The 15,031-nt window shown below is 38.9% G+C and overlaps 1 protein-coding gene across 3 annotated transcripts in view; it reads right to left on the reverse strand.

Annotated features, from left to right (window-relative positions):
* The window catches only part of tsnare1 (T-SNARE Domain Containing 1), a 277,117-nt gene extending 263,890 nt beyond the window's left edge, over positions 1-13,227 (reverse strand). For all 3 annotated transcript variants that reach the window (XM_005948142.3, XM_005948140.3, XM_005948141.3), the window contains exon 1: positions 13,128-13,227. The gene's annotated coding sequence lies outside the window, so the exon portion shown is untranslated. The remainder of the gene's footprint in view (positions 1-13,127) is intronic.
* Positions 13,228-15,031: the final 1,804 nt, after the last annotated feature.

Genomic DNA, 15,031 nt, shown 5'->3' on the forward strand with positions numbered 1-15,031 from the left:
GTTTTTCTTCCACTGCATGCACGTGAGCTGTCACGTTACTATCGTCATACCTCACCACCAAAAAAAAGGGAAGAGAATCAAAATGAAACAAAGGCCTTTTAGTCTACGCTTGGATGATTTCATCAGCAAAGCCAACAAAGCCCTTTCAACAGACCCGAGCACATTCATGTTGCACTGTGATAAAGTTAAAAATCACATGTTTCTTTACATGTTATACTGCTTATACTTTTGCTGCTTGGTAAACAGCCACATATCAATTTCAAACTCAATATTCAACCAAAAAAGTCTGCATTATAAGATAAAGCACAGCTTCTGATAGTTAATGAGGCTTCAGTTGTCTGAGTGAAATCAAATACACAAACCCTTCTCTTACAGTTCCTTGGGGCTAGGCAGCTTTTTCATAATGTGCTGCAGTGAGGGACAACACAACGAAAAAAAACCCCATCAAGTTGATACATTCAGACTGCTGTGGCTTTGACCCTCCAACGTTCAAACTGGAAGTTAAAGAGCAGACACTAAAGCACAGCTGTCTGCCGACACTTGCTGATAGAAATGGATGATGGATAAATATCAATACTATCTATAACAATGCTGATATTGATATTAAATTGATACTATGATAGATAGAATTGAATCTCAGTTCAGTATGTAGCACACTGAAAAATATACCTTGAACATGTCTGAAATGTATTATATTTATTGAAAATGATTTAATTTATAGCCTATCGCAGATTTAAACAACAGAAGCTGATTCAAAGTGCTTTAGACACAGGCACATTTACACTCAAATTGTTTCACAGTGAGTGTTCTGATGTTATGCCTGCTTTATTTTATGATAGTTAAGTATCACAGGTTAGCCAAACATTTTTAATGCTACACAAAGCTAATCAGAGTTAATCCAAAATGCTGTGTTGACTGTGATGATTATTTCATTTGTTAAGGTGGAAAAGCTTCCTAAATCCAGCTGGCCCTGTGTGAGAAAGTAATTGCCTCCTTCACCTAATAACTGTTTGTACCACTGCTGTCAGCAAGAACTGCACTAAAGCATTTGTAATAACTGGCAAAACTGCTTTATTTCAATCACACTCAAGGGTTTTTGGGGGGGCATTAAAATCCTATTTAAGGTCTGATTTAAGTCTGGACGAATAATGGCCAGACACTCTACTTGTGGACTTTCTTTTAGAGAGCATCCAGGTCCTGAAGCAGCAAAGTAGCCCTACCACCACAATGATTGACTGTTGTGGTAGTTTTGTGGTAGTGTTTTGTTTTTGTTTTTATAACATATTGGGCAGATCAGTCAAGAAAATATTTTCCCTATAGTTTTGGGGATGTTTTTATTAAACATGAGATGAACCTTTGTGCTCTTTTTGGTCTGCAGTTATTTTCACCTTGGAACGACCACAGTTGGCATTTTGTTCAGTTTCTTTCTTATTATTGCTGAATCATGAAAGCTGAGCTTAAATGAGGCAAGTGAAGCCAACAGTCCTTTAGATGCTGTTCTGGGTTTGATATAGTCGCAGATGTAGTCTTGGAGCAATTTTGTTAGGCTGTTTCAGGTTTTCTCCATTTGTGGACAGTCGCTCTCACTGTGGCTTGCTGAAGTCTCAAAAGCCTCAGAAATATCAGTATGGAAAGGGTTACAAAACCAGATTTCAGTAACTTTGTTTCGCATCTGTTGTTGAGTTTCTTTAGATCGTAGCATGATGTGTTGCTTTTTTGAGATTTCTGGCCTACTTTAAAAGAACCTGTTTGGCAAAGTAAAGTGTTTTTGTTTTTTTTAATTCAGCAAGTGTAGCAGTAATCAGGTCTGAATGTGGTGTGAATTTGAAATCAGCTTTCCAAAAACACGCGATTAATTCCATGTATTTATTCCATTTTTAAAATTATTAGTCATAGTTAATTGATGTTTTAACAAGGTGTGTATATGTGTGCGTGTGTGTGTATTGGTGGAAGGGGTTAAACAGAAAACAATGACACTAAAGAAAATACGTTTTGGCTTACTATTAAATATACTGTTAAGTTTATCGCCTATAATAACTTATGACGCTGTTAAATGATTAGTTTGATATCATAAGAAATTCCACAGTGTTTGTAATTTATTTATAGTATAATAGATCTTACAAAAGTGACACCAACATCCTACCAGCAGTGTAATGCTAGCTTTCTTCCTTTAGGACAGGCCTCCAGTGACTTGGTCTGGTAATGGTTTCCCTGTTTGGAGCAGAGTGGAAAAGCCTAAGGACTTGGCCAGCGATAAGGAAGAGTAATGATCTTTGGCCGATGAGTGAGCCATGCTGTGGCCACTTCCACTCTCATTCTGCACACCAATAAATGCACCACATGGAGTCATCACTCCACTTGAGGATGTTTTCTGGAAGTCCCACTGAGAGTGTCTGAAGCTCAGTGTCTGGGATGTACTGAGGAACTCCCGTGGGGCAGCAAGTGCTGTCCCGGGCCCTGGTATTTGAAAATGTCAATCTTTCTGTGTGTTTTCAGAGGAAGGGAGGGGGTGTGGGGAGAGCTTCCTGGCCCTGTCTGCAGGACCACAACAGATGGCCAACTGGACATCTACGATGCGTCCTTCTGGTGCCATCCTCATGCTACATATGCTTCACCCTGCAGCTATGACTTCCTGGAGATTGCTTTCTCACAGTCCCTCACAGCCGTCACCATGGCTACACAATCCCAATTGTGGGGAACAGACCTCAGCACTTACAAACACAAACAGACACCAGTATGAAAACCCTTTTCAAGCCCGAAATCACCACATGCACAGCAAGACATTCCAAACCCACTATCAGGCAGTCTTTTATCAGCCTAGCACATTCTGGTAATACTGGCCACTGTATAACGGCCATCACTTCCCTTTTAATATTCCGTAATATCCAGATTTCACATGTCATGTAGTCAAATTGTTGGATCTAGGTGATAACATGCAACTCGGTCAAGTCTCGACAAAAGCTGACTCTCTGGTTATGATGATCTCGTTTCATTGTGTCGGGTGATGAGAGGCATCACCCGACACAATGCCAATCAGTCATGCGGTCATGCTTTTGGAAACAATGGGCCTGCTTTGCCTACTGATAAGCTCAGACTAATCTGTGGAAAATGTTGAAAGCAAACATGATTGATTATTGCAATTATTGCAATCAAATTGGTTCTGGAGAATACAGCAGATGAAATACACAGACAGGTGAGCATAATGGTGGAAATTGCACTTAAAGAAGAGCTTTGAAATGAGAATTACAAAAGCAGCTACGGAAACCAGTTTTTAGGCTGATAATCAATTGACAGTAAGCTAACAATGCAAGCTTTAAACGAACGGTCTTCTTCGTTGTTGTGTTTGTTATGCTTTGATAAAAAGGAAAGGACAGAACAGATTTCAAAATTATTTTTCTTGTGTCATTATTAACATTGTAGCGCTACACAAACTAGTTGTTGCTAGTGGGTGTTAAGAGGTAAAAAAGTACAGATAGCTGATAAATTCAACATGCCAGCAGAAAAATAATCACCATTGTCCAACACAATTCTTTCAAAAGACGTTCCCTATCCGGTTTATTTTAGAGACTAAATAAATATCGTACTGAAAGTAGCTGTAAAAAATGATGACCCTGTGGGAGGGTTATGAATTTTTTTTTTTTTTACTCTAATAGTAAAATTTTTATTTAGGTACAAATTTCCTCTTAGGTTTGTGGGTGATTTCCTTTAAGGCGTATGTTTTTGAGTTATACAAGGGAGTTAAGCACTTTTGATTTAAGGCTTTGTTTTTCAGAGAAGCCACAGTATCAGGGTCATATGCAGCGAGGAGACCTCCATCATGCTCAGTCACTCTCTCTTGTGTCTGGGATTACCATAATAACCCTAATATTACTGAAAGCACAGTTCAGTGCTTTCAGAAGTTGGAATTCTTTCCAAGTGAGGAAATGGTTCAGGAGTTACGGGAGTAACAGCTGCCCTGGGGCGCACTGACAGAGGTGAGGCTGCCGGACACTGGCGCCACCATGCCCTCTGACCACCACCAGTAGGCAACGGGTGAAGTGTCTTGCCCAAGGACACAACGACCGAGACTGTCGGAGCCGGGGCTCGAACCGGCAACCTTCCGATTACAAGACAAACTGCCAACTCTTGGGCCACGATTGCCTCATTAAAAAATGTCTGATGCCAGCGACAGGTCATGCTTTAGAGGATTAGAGAGGCTTCACTAACACATTATACATAAATGCATATAAGACACCTAGCTTAATTGTTTCTGGCCCCTGGAATGTACTTCATACATTCCTTGGTCACTAGTGATTTCTTGGCTTTAACTATATAAATACATACAGACAAATTCCAGGAACTGTTGCATGCTGAAACAAACATGAAAGCTCACCCTTCAAGCTCCCAGGTCAAAGAGAAGCTTTCCACGTAAGGTATAATGTGCAATTCGAGAAAGGGCAAGGGCCACGATTTCAATATTTACAGTTACAGCTTGTTCTAAAAGGTATTGAAGTTTTAAGACATTGTTTTATCAATGATAGAATTACAAAATGCCAAATCTAGGCAAGTTAGTTGGGTGCATGGATGGATGCTGAATGGCCCATAATGGCCCGTAAAGCTGTTTTTTTGTGCAGTGATCATGTCCATGTCTTCATCCTCTCTGTGGATGGTAGTTAAAAAAGTATAACTTTTAATGTTCTCTATATTTTGGTCAGACACATGAGTAATTACAAAGTGACAACAATGACGCAGAAGCTCATTATCTGCATTCTGTTGTTCTATCACTTCATTCTCTGGGGAGAGTAAACCATGGCATCTCTATGCCCTTGCCAATACTTTGTGGAACAAACAAAGTTGTGAGGCAGAACCAGGAACTAATTTCATTAGCGGCTGCCAGTTGTGACTGATTACAGGCTGTTCTCAGTGGCTGGCAAGTGGGTCCAAAGTTCTGGAAGGTTAATAACCAGTAACAATCAATTACTTAACAAATCTGATATGATCAATGGAGTTTCCAATCTGGCAGACAGCAAGATGAGTAGCCGACTGCAATAAAACTTCAAAAATGCTGAATACTCAACAGCAGCAATGACTTACAGCTTAAATGCTGCTGAAAGATTAACTGTACAACTGAAAGAAAAGGTAAAATGCTGCTCAATCAAAACTCTCCAGCAGCGCTCCGCTACAACAGAGAACAAGGAAAAACATGTAATTCTAATGAATGAATGAATGAATGAATAAAATTTAATAGGCAAATCAGGATGGAGCAATGAGCAGGAGCATATTAAAACAAAACTCCCAGGCAGAGGTTGGTACAGAGTATGTCTGCGTTGTGGAAAACGAGAACAGTGCACCAGCAGCATTTTAATTAGTACATCAGCCATCACTAGGCATCCCTTGTATTGGTCCATCTCCATCCACATCAGGACTGATTATTCTAATGATTTCTAAACCTCTGTCCAGCCATTATTCACACATCACAGAACCCGGCCTTGTTATCTCTGAGGGCAGGGCCTCTTGTCTCCCTGAATCCACAAATTAAATCCAGAAAAGGCCTCCTTTCCTTTTCTACCCTGTCCTTAGCAAGGGGTCTCTGTTGCCATTTAGCATTCAAGTCAGCTACTTACATTATTATGTGAGCTACAGTGCTCATTCTCTGAGTCACAGAAAGAAAATGTTTGCATGCCAATATGATGCACCGTGTTACAACAAGGGTAAAGGTGAGATTACCTCCTGTTGGCTATAATTAAACTTTACAGTGTTGTACATAGGAAACATGCAAGTCTGAGTGGACTAAAAAAAACTAATATTTTATTCCCAACAGAAAATATAAAAATTTAATGTGAGAGAAAGTTCCATTTTAAGAAAAATATTCAATTAATTTGAATTTGATGGCAGCAACACATTGCAAAAAAGTTGGAACAGGACCATGTTTAGGACAGTGTCATCCCCTCTTCTTTTAAGACAGTGGTTCTTAACCTTGTTGGAGGTACCGAACCCCACCAGTTTGATATGCGCAGTCACTGAACCCCTCTTTAGTGAAAGATAAAATATGTTTTTCAAATTCAAGACATAGATATGTTTTTTACTGGTGCACAAAATGAGCCGTGCATGTCACGGCGGAGGCTCTGCCGAACCCCTGAGATCGACTCACTGAACCCCTAGGGTTCGCTCGAACCCAGGTTAAGAACCACTGTTTTAAGAGCAGTCCGTCATTTCTGGGAACTGGAAACAGAATTTTGCTACAGAATTCTAGCAGTTCAACACTCGTGACTGTTCTTTGTCATATTTTTCAATACATTATTAACTTTCTATTGTGTGTACTATGAAGCCATTTTGTTGTAATAGATGCAGTGTGTGGTTCAGCATTCCTGCTGAAATAAGCAATGAGCTTCCCCAATTTGAATGTGAGTATATGCTGCTCTAAAACTGGTGTATAACTTTCAGTACAGCTGGTGCCTTTCCGCATGTACAAGCTGCCAGTTCCATGGGCACTGATGTATCCCCAAATCACCAGAGGTGCACGATGATAAAAGCGATGATTAAATATCCTCTTCTCTTTAGTCCAGAATATGTGGCGTCCATGTTTTCCAAATAGAATTTCAAATTTCGATTTAAGTGACCACGCAACAATTTTCCACATTGCCTTAATCTGTTTTAAATGAGCTTTGGCCCAGAGGCAATGGTGGCATTTCCAGGTCATGTTTGCATATGGCTTCTTCATTCCTTAAAGAGCTTAAATGTTAAGCATTTGTGCATAGCATGGTGAACTCTGACCAAGATTTCTGCAGGTGTTCCTGACCCTATGCAATTTTTTCGTTGACAGAATCCTTTCTGACATGCCTTTTTTTAAAATGCAGTACTGAAGATCAGGGGCTGTCAATATTGGCCATTTCTCCATATTCTCTGTATTGTTTTGATGCTATCATGTACTTTTTTTAGAACCTCTGCCTTTACTTACTTTTTAAAAATTCTGCCTCTCTAAGATGTAGTTTTTATAACCAACCATGTTACTCACCTGTTGCCAGGTAACCTAATAACTTATACAATATTTGTTGAGCTGTTTTAATTTTCCAGCATTTTGTTTCCCCATCCCAAATTTTTTGAGACATGTTGCTTACATCAAATTTAAAATAAATTTGTATTTTTTTATCATCTAGTAAAATGTCTCAGTTTAAACAGGTGATACATCTTTTATGTTCTAATGTGAAACAAATGTGGGTGTGTGAAATTTGTGAATCATTTTTTATTTACATTTTATAGAGCATCATTTTGGGGATTGTGGTTATATAACTAACAAAAGTACAAAATATGTCCAAAATAAGCTTATGCTGCAGTAAGCTCGAAAAATGTTCTTTCAGTTTCACAATTCAAAAACCTTTTTGGTAATTTCCTTGTAAAATTGATGTTGAGTAAAAATGCTCCACGTTGCAGTGGAAAATTGACTGCTGTCATGTTGTATCAGTGGAAATACACTATCATGGTATAATCTGTATCACAGAGACACCAGACATTCTTAATGCTGATTTATGAGATACCACCTCTGTATCTATCCACTACACCTATGGTGTCACACTTGGGTGATGCACCAGCCAATACCCTTTTAGAGACCCAGAAAGTCTAGATAAGGTGTTGGTTGCAGTTTAGACAAACTAGTTTGTATCTTGCTGGAACCTTGTTGTTTAGTTTTTCTTCACTTCCTTTTCAATCTTGCCTTTACTTGCTAGATAATTTTAGGCACTAAAAACTACTTTAGTACAAGAAACAAATAAAGACTAATCCTTGTGTGTAAGTGAAATAGTACCAGTAATATTAACTGACCCCCTGGGGATAAAACCTGGATGACTGTTGTGAAAAAAATGCAAGGGACAAATTGTTATGGACACATGACACGGTTAGAATATTGCTGTAACTGAGGACTGGGGACTGAAAGCATACTCCTGTTCAGCAGTGATGAGGTGGTCCAGAAACAGATTGCATTGTGGGTGTTGGGATATGCAGTAACAGTCTGATCTGTAGTACATCCTACCTGGATCTTACAAGTCTTAAAGGCTCTACCACATACACCTTGTTACTTAATTCAGCTCTTAGTTTTGCATCACTTATCCAGACCTGGATTATGATCGTAGCAAGCATAGCCTGCACAATCTCCTCCCACATAACTTCCACCCAACCTGAAGCATTGCCAGCATCAGAGTGCCATGTTTTCCCAGATGGATGTGAGAGAGTGGGATTTTCATCAGATACCTAAAGTACCAGAGCTTGTGATGACAGAATTTTATTTAAGCTTATTGTCACTTCTTGAGTCAAAAAACACACAATATCATGACCATAGAGGCAGGTCTTAGGCCACTGAATTCTCTAAGAACATTAAGACATTTAAGAAATGCACTCATCCCTTATCCAACATACAGTACATATATATGTACACATGTTGTTATATACATTCAAACATACATACATACAAGCAACAATGTGAACCACAGAAAAATGTTTAAGTAAATCTATAAGAACAACTTTCCAGCAGTTAATTAAAGTGAATGAAGTGATGACCTGTTTAGGAGCTACAACCTCAAAAGTGTGATCGCCTCTGGAATTAAAATGTGTCTTACAGTTAAACGGCCGTGGTCAGGTGATTAGAAGGATTAGACTGCTGAAATACCATTCCTGCCTCTCATGAAAGGCTTGCTATGGGATTAATAAAACTGCAAAGTAAATTCTGAATTTCACTGAAACCCAGTGAAGGGTACCATAAGCAAGAGGGATAGGTTATAGCTTGCTAGTTTTTGCTATAACATTATAACTGTTGCATTCTGAACCAGTTCAGGTGCAAGGAGGCTTGAGTGGTAATCATGAAAAGTGAGTTACAATACTGCCTGGGAGAAAATGAAAATGTACTAAAAGGTCCAAGGTGTAGAGGTTTGTTTGTTTGTTGTATTTTACAATATTTCTTAGATGAAAGAAATGTGAAAAATGTGCACATATCTGAAAAATATGATGTGGTACAAATGTTCCAAGCAGGGTTTACTTGAGTTTTTGAGTTTTGGTAAGTAAAAATGTTATGTTTAAAGGTCTGTGGCTAGCAGGTATGGTCGTCTCTGTATTGTACCCATAGACTGGATGCAAACTCTTAATCTAGTTATCTAGCATTAGCTGATAACTAGTACTCCAACTTTTGATTCAAACAGTCTTTTCGGCACATTACAAAACCAAAAGCTGATGTCAGGGTCACTAGATCCTTGTTTTATATACAGTCTATGGTTACAGGCTGTTTCCTAAAACATATTAAAAATGTATTAAAAAAACACAGAATAACCCAATGCTCAGGCTGGTGGGGGAGAGAGAGTGATTTTCCGTTTAGAAATACATCAGATTTTAGTCAGCAAACCATTCTGTCCGTTTTTTTTGTTTGTTTTTTTGGCAGAACTCGTCAGTAAATATGGACGAAAATATAAATAAACAGTTGTTTACTGTTACCTGCATGATAGCCAGTGGACAATAGATCTACCCTTTCACTGTTGGGATAATCTCGCAATGACAAACAACAGCTAATTATTTATGCACTGGGGCTGTAACTGTTATGTCAAGGCATGATCGTGTATTCGTGCAGATACCACAGCAGATGGCAGTTCTGAATAGGAGCCATATGTAAACATTACAAATGAAATGGAGATTTAAGCTGTCATGTCATGCTGACACAGCTGAATTTCTGGGTGTGTTTTAGTTCAGATTTCATCCTTTACATCAGATGAGTCAATATACTGTATTCATTTTGACAGGAATTGCGATAGTTACTGCAGTCATTGGGTATTTTTAACCCCCTTGCTTATTTTGCATATAATTCAACTCAAGCTCACATAATTATTGAGTCCAACAGAACATTTGTTCTAGACTAGTAGTGTATTCTTCCAAACTAGTATAGTGACCTTGACCTTCAGTTACTTGTATTATGATATTACACTGCCCGAATTTTACAGTAGATTAATTTGAACAGGAGACAGGCATGAAACTTAAAGTGAGCTTTTGATATTGATAGTTCAGAGATAAATGTTGTCCAGAAATCCAAAATCATCAAAGAACAATGCAAGGCAATCCAAATACCAAAAATCACTAGGAATGCAAATACAAAAAGCACAGGGAACATAGGGCGAGGAGATACACAAGTAAGTCAATGACACAACAAGTCAGTGATGGAACAGGAAAAAGGTGGGGGGTGGGGATCGGGGGTTAAGGGTAAATGGACACAAACAGAACTAACCAGTTATATCCTAAAAGTAATCAGAAAACTAAACTAAGACTTTCGGACTTTATGGGTAAAGCACTACAGAAGGAACACAAACAAAAAAGTAAATTCAACTTCAGAGATATCAGTCTGCTCACTTCAGTAGCAGAGGGGGTGTTACCAGTTTCAGCTGCTTTGATTAAATTAACAACAGATTCAATACAGGGGCAACAATGAGACAACACTCAAAACAGGAATGGTTTTACAGGTGGAGGACACCACAGTCTTTTCTGACTGTTTTTTTTCACACATTTGCATTTGACTCTAGCTGTGTCAAATTTGTGTTTGGTGCTGGACAGGTGGTGCACAGTAGGTTTTATCAGAGCTGAAAACTGCTACCTACTGCTTTTAGATATGAGGCTGGAAAAGCACTGAGACTGAGACTGGACTAAACTGCAATGTTTCAGACCGAAAATCCAAAACAAGAACCATTACAATGCATAAACCCTAAAGGGAACTGCATAATCTATGTTTATTTTCACTTACTCAAGAGAGACAAGATAGGTAACTCATTCAGTTTACTGAAATACTTCCACCTCCACGAGCAACTCAGAGAAAGACTAAATGTAATAATTTGTTTTGATGCATTAACTACCAAAAGTGTTGTCAAGCCATTGGAAGAACAACAGAAATCCACATAGGGGCCTAAATCCCAAAACAAGTTTTCTTCATCTTCATCACTTCATTAAAAAATAGCAGACAGATTAAAATACAGGAAGAAATGGGAGAGTAGATGACAGTAGATGAGACTGAGTCAGCCCAACGATGTGTAGCAGGATGTCAATTGTTCAGTGGTGCATCGTTGTCATATTCTCAAAGGCTTATGTGACATAATTAAAAGTTCCAGAACCTTGAGGGCAGATTGTTTTCTCAGCTACTATTTTTTTTTTAGACCATGCATGCTCTACAGCAGCTTATACAGCAGCAACTCTAAAAAGAAAACTGAAAGTCAGTTTCTCAAAATATAACTCCATGATAAGAGCACTGAACCCATAACACAACTATGATCTAGACCTACCATATAGCCTACCATATAGGAGAGGCTGCTGGTGATATTTTACAGAGCCACCATAGAGAGCATCCTAATGTACGGCATAACAACATGGTATGCAGGGTGCTCAGCTGCGGACAGGAAAGTACTGCAGAGGGTCATCAACACAGCCCAGAAGATCACTGGCTGCTCTCTGCCCAGCCTGGAGGTCACTGCAAACTCTCGGTACCTCAGCAGAGCTGGCAATATCATCAAGGACCACTTTCACCCCAGCAACCAACTGTTTGAACTATTACCGTCAGGCCGACGGTACAGGTCACATAAAACCAGGACAAACAGATTCAGGGATAGCTTCTTTCCCAGAGCTATCACCGTAGTAAATAAGCACAAAAACAATTGAACCTGCTTAGCTATACCATACCATACCGTCACTGTCATTATATTATGCTGCTATTCATACTGTTATTATATTAATGCTGCTATCCTGTATATATCGTACTTACTATTGTTTGAGTACTTGCGATTGTTTTATTGTACTTTTTATATTTTACATTTATATTTATTATTGAATCTTGCACCAAGGGAGTGGCACTCCAATTTCGTTGTACTCTGTACAATGACAATAAAGGCTATTCTATTCATATGGTGAAAAGACAAGAAAATGATCTCTAATAGTCTTTATGTTCAATATCTCCTTTTTTTGGGGATACACATATGAGACTTTTATCATCTATTTCAAATTACTAGCTGGATTAATGTGTCTTTGCTCTTTTGCTAGGAAAGAGTTAGCAATTGTACTACATGATACTTTAGCTGGCATCATGTGTACTACACACACAGCTGTCAGCATGTAAGTCCCATGGTGCCAGCAGGTTTTGCCATTTTTAATGGATTCTTAGAGAGATTCAAAATTCCTCTTAATAACAGGCTTTTTTTTATGCTATTGTGAAATTCCAGCCAGGAGATGCTCGCCCAGTAAATTTGCTAAAGCTATTAGCCATTTCTGTCATTTAGGTGTAAGTATCTGCTGTTTCTAACTCTTTATGTGTGTCTACATGCTAAGCTAAGCTAGCCAGATATAGAGTGTAGCTTCATATTGGGCATACACGAATGTCATACCACCCTAAAAGATCAAACACTTAAGAAGAAGATAGATATATCTATTTGCAACATAAACCTAAAGTTAATCTACTCCCATAAACACATGTGACATGCTAAATTGCTATGGCAAACTGAGCAAAGTGACCTATCTCCAGGGCGCCTGCCCTTCAGTGTTTTCATATTTAAGTCTAAAGTATAAACACAATATAAAAACATGTTTCAGCCTGAAAAACAGGCCCATTAAAGGGGCTGTCTGGCTCCTTAACATTGTTAAATTATATGAAATTGAATGCTAAAACACTGTCCAAAAAGCAACCGGTTAATTCCCAAACCTACTTTCCCAAGAATAATAAAAATAAGAGCAGGAAACAGGAACTATCCAGGGATGACATGATCACAGACACAACAGATAGCTTTTATCAGAGAGAGCTCTTAAAAGAGAAAGTGAGTATAACTATCACACATCCATCCTTTCTCTGAACATCTCAAAGAATATGGCATCCATACAAAGTTACAAGCACACGCTCCTCACTTAGCCTGCAGGCACAATATGTTTACAGCAGAAAGATTTCAACAAACATCTGCTCTCTTGTTGTCTGCAGAAAGCAACGAAAAGGCATCTCTGATGGCCTCCCATCCCCCTCATCTTTGTTTCTACTCTCCTCCCTACTAATCTCCTCCCCTCTTCCTCCTGCCTCGGTGTGAGGCTGGAGCATTAAAACAGTCACTACAGGCTGAAAAACGCAGGGTGAAAAGGAGGGATTCCTCCAGTTTTACCTTTGAATGTAGGGATTGATGTGGGCTGTGATTCAGTGATTCAGAGATCCTGCTCTTCCTCAGCTTCGCCTGACAACATCATATGATCACACCACCTGCTTCGGCTCCCTGGTCATATGATCTGGTTAAGTCTTGGCAAAGAACTGTGGGATTTGTAGTTGAGACCTACTGTGTCGATTAATACCCTGTATTATGTACCTATACAATAGCTATATATTCTGAAATCTTCAGCAATTGAAAATCTAAAAGAGTTGTATATGAATTACAGTTTTCATTACAGTTTTAAACATATACAGCACAGATGAAGTGAATATCATTGATGGGTTCTTGCATTCATTTATATGCAGATAATTTTAATGCCACTGGTAACCGCTACAGAACAGAGAAATTATCTACAGAGACCAAAAGAAATCTGAAGATCAGGTCATACATTTTAAAAGTAAGGGTTTAAAATATTTTTCCTTAAAGCAGCTTAGGAGAAAAACAACAACAATTGAAATATTCACCTGTTCTATTGACCCATCCTAAGTAAATCCAGCCAGCTCTTGTGACTGCTGTGGAGATATACCAGACCTGTCCTAGTTGTGCTTTCAAACCAGACAGTAGGGGTGGTCTCGTTCCTTCCCATCAAGCAATTGTCTTCTTTGGTTCATCCAGATTAGTTGATTCAAAGCCTGGTATGCACACTGCCAGAATCTTTTAGAGTGGAGAACCACTCTTCCACAGTAAAGGCAACCAAAAAGCAGGACCTACATTACATATCTGATCAAGAAAGAGAAGTCTCCCTGAAGGCTTTCCATGATTCCAAATCTACTTTATCAGGTTCCTAACAAGGACAGTTTGATATGTGTGAATGCCGTGGTTCTTTTGTTTAACTTTGCGGATGTCTCAGTATGGATTGTGTCATATAGCAGAAAACGGCAAATGGAAAAATGTGAAGAAGCAATTGCATTTGCCAGATGAGCTAACTCCAGCCCCAGACAGAGATCTGTAGGTGTAGATGATCTAAGTGCCCGCTTCCTATGCCTCTGCACAGGTTCCAATTTGATAGAAAAAAAAGCATTGAGATGGAGTTCACCTAAAGTTCAGTCCAAAACAACACCTGGTGTGATAATGGCCATGACTAGGTAATAAGATGTGATTCATGGCTGCCTCAACCTTTGGGGTATCAGACCTCTGCAGTGATTTTGGAAATGTACTAAGAGAAAATATCATATGTGCAGCATGTGAAATAGTATGTATGTATGTGATTTGGTATCTTATTACTGTTTTAAAGTTACACTCAGTAATTTTCATTTTTTTATTAGAAAAAAATACTGTACCCATAAGCATACATTATTATGTCAACAAATGGATGCATTCTCATAAACTAATAATTTATCCATTAAAAATACATATATAAATGCACGAGCAGGTTCGCTGTTTGTGAATACAGTGGGCAGGACAGGCATCTCCCTTCTGACTAATGGCGTTTTATGTATGCATGTGCGCGCTATGCCAGAGGTAGAAGGCAAGAGAAGTTGTAGCTGTTCAAATTCCCTGAAGGGACATTTCGATTCCTGTCTGCACTTACAAGCCATATGGATAAATATGTTTTATCCTCTGAGAGAGGGGTTACACTTCACCAAAGAAATGACAATGGGAAGGAAAGAGACAACACCACGGGCATCTTAATAAAATGTCATCCTCGTCTTCCTCACCTCAACCATCATCTCCTGAACTTGAAGTCAGGGCTCTAACACATGAAAACATGCATACAAATGCTTATTCATTCCCAACATTGTCACAGTTACTTACTGTTAGCAGATTAGACTGCCACATCCCGTCCCCAGACAGATGACAAAAGGACACTAAACAACAACAATGGCTGTTCATAACTTAATATTATACCAATTAATGTTAGG

The sequence above is a fragment of the Haplochromis burtoni genome, unplaced genomic scaffold, assembly GCF_018398535.1.
Source record: "Haplochromis burtoni strain Fernald_Lab_line unplaced genomic scaffold, NCSU_Asbu1 Contig_574, whole genome shotgun sequence".
NCBI classification, from domain to species: Eukaryota; Metazoa; Chordata; class Actinopteri; order Cichliformes; family Cichlidae; genus Haplochromis; species Haplochromis burtoni.